Genomic DNA, 2,804 nt, shown 5'->3' on the forward strand with positions numbered 1-2,804 from the left:
CTTCCAGCCTCCCAATTCTTTAGATTTCATTCAGCTCCCTGAGAACGCTCCCCTCAGCCTGTCACAGGAGTGTGCTCTCCGCAGCGCAGAAGGGGTCATGGAAGTGGAGACTGTGAGAGTGACAGGGGAGAAGAAACAGAACATGGAGGCCTGCCTCCCAGACCACACACCTGTGCCCCGCCACACCTCTGGCTTCTAGACTTCAGCTTTCCCTGGGAACCTCTCCATCCAGGGAGGCTGAAGACAGGCCCTGGGGCAGTGGTGGGTGGAGATTGGACCTCAGCGCCTAGAGGGAAGTGAAAGGGTTTAAACAACCCCAACCCACCCACCCCCCCAACCACCTTCCACTGGGCCAGTCTAGCCAGCTCACCCCAGAGCACTGTAAGCCCAGGCTTGTCTTGGGTGCTCTCTCAGTTTCATCTTCCCTCTTACTCCTCCTTCCCACTCCTTCGGGGAGACACTGGGAGGAGAAGCTAGGGGCCACTGGCACCAGCTGTCTTTGGGGTGTCATTTAATACTGTCCATAATCACCACCTCTTCTCCTGGCTTATTAACTCTTTCCCTCATGGCTACTCTTGTCATCCCTGGACGTCTCTCTAGCTCTGTCTAGCTCTCACAACACACACATACACACACACACACACGCGCACACACACACACAGAGTGAATGGGAAGAGGGAAGGGCTAGGAACTAGGCATACTCTGGTTTCTTGCCACTGCAGTTCCTTTTCCACCTGACTTCACCCCCAAAAACTGGTCCCACCACCAGCTGGGAGGCAGGAGCAGGAGAGAGGCTGGTTCAAGGAGCTGGAGGAACAGAGGACACTTCTGAACCAGCAGAGCAATCACACAACAGCAAGCTCAGAGAAAGAGAATCCCGGAGGGCGGATTTGAGGATGGACACGGGGAATACAAAATTAGAAACTGTCCAAAGATATAGATTCCTCCTCCAAACGAAATAGAGTCACCAGAGTCCGAGTGAGGACTAGGACACTCTGATCATGTATGTGTTTCATACGCTAGATGGGAAAGGGGAATAGAGACCCTTTCCCCTGGCAACTCAAGGAGATTCTGCTTCTGAAAGTGTTTCCTGAACTTCAGGATGCTCTGAAGAAGTAAGGAGCCGTATCAGTCACTGTTGACTCCATTGGCAGGGAATAGACCACAGGCAGGCTGAGGGGCTGGGAGCCTCAGACCTGCCACCTGCCCACTACAGGGTCTTGGGTTTCATGGTTGTAAGATTACAATGACCACACATCCACAGGATACTTCTATCTCGAATATCCAGTGCTTCTGTCAGACAAGGTGCCATGATTTGGAGAAGTGAAAAGGTGGGGAAACCGAAGCGGGAGGATCGCTGGAGCCCAGGAGTTGGAAACCATGTTGGGCCACACAGCAAGATACAGTCTCTATTTTCTTTTCAAAAAATAAATTTAGGCCGGGCGCGGTGGCTCAAGCCTGTAATCCCAGCACTTTGGGAGGCCAAGACGGGCGGATCACGAGGTCAGGAGATCGAGACCATCCTGGCTAACATGGTGAAGCCCCGTCTCTACTAAAAAATACAAAAAACTAGCCGGGCGAGGTGGCGGGTGCCTGTAGTCCCAGCTACTCGGGAGGCTGAGGCAGGAGAATGGTGTGAACCCGGGAGGCGGAGCTTGCAGTGAGCTGAGATCTGGTCACTGCACTCCAGCCTGGGCAACAGAGCAAGACTCTGTCACGAAAAAACTAAATTAATTAATTAATTAATAAAAAAATAAATTTAAAAAATGAAAAATAAAGAAAATAAAGTATGGTCCATTCATGCAATGCCAAGCACGTGTCAGTCCTTACACAGCATTTTTTTTTTTTTTTTTTTTTGAGACAGAGTTTTGCTCTGTCGCCCAGGCTGGAGTGCAGTAGCACTGTCTCGGCTCACTGCAACCTCTACCTCACAGGTTCAAGCGATTCTCCCACCTCAGCCTCCCAAGTAGCTGGGACTACAGGTGCCCATCCCCACGCCCAGCTAATTTTTGTATTTTTAGTAGAGTCGGGGTTTCACCATATCGACTAGGCTGGTCTGGAACTGCTGACCTTGTGATCTGCCCGCCTCGGCCTCCCAAAGTGTTGGAATTACAGGCGTGAGCCACCGCACCCGGTCCCATATCATCTATTTTAGCAGCCACTGCAAGGGCTGGGTGACCCTGGTGTAGCCGGGAGTGGGCTTATTTGCGCGTGAAGTGGGAGGGTGGAGAAGTGGGGGTCAGGCTTCAGCTGGACACCAGGCCCTATCGCTGGAGCAAAGGCAAAGTCCAGGACGGCCTTCCACCCTTACCTTCCACCAGGCAGGCCAGCCGGCCCTCTGAGAGATAAGGCTCACACTTTGGACTCCACAGCAGCGATGGGACCCCCGCCCCTCCAGCTGGCAGGCGGGCTCCCTGCCTGCTTAGGGGTCTAGGCCGAGGCAGGGGGAGGACGGGAGAGTCGGCACTCGCCGCCACCAGTAGGAGAGAGGGGTGCCTGCCACAGGTCGTCACCCTCGCCGCCTCCCCCGGTGGCGCCCCGCCCCGCACTCAGCCCTCATTACGGCAGCGCCTCGCGGGGGTCTGGCCTGGAGGCGAGGGCGCGCGGTCCCAGCCCTCCCGCTGGGCCGGCGGGTGTTGAGTTCAGGTGCGACCGAAAAGGGGACAGGAGGGCACCGCCACGGGAGCTGTCCTCGCCAGGGGAGGCGGTGGCTGCGGGAGGGCGGGGGCTGCTCGGTCCCCAGGGTCCCGCCCCTCTGCCCCGAGCGGTGCTGGCGGTAGGGAGGGGCCGGCCCGGTCCCCGCC

Source organism: Chlorocebus sabaeus, chromosome 11 (assembly GCF_047675955.1).
Source record: "Chlorocebus sabaeus isolate Y175 chromosome 11, mChlSab1.0.hap1, whole genome shotgun sequence".
In the NCBI taxonomy this organism is placed as follows: domain Eukaryota; kingdom Metazoa; phylum Chordata; class Mammalia; order Primates; family Cercopithecidae; genus Chlorocebus; species Chlorocebus sabaeus.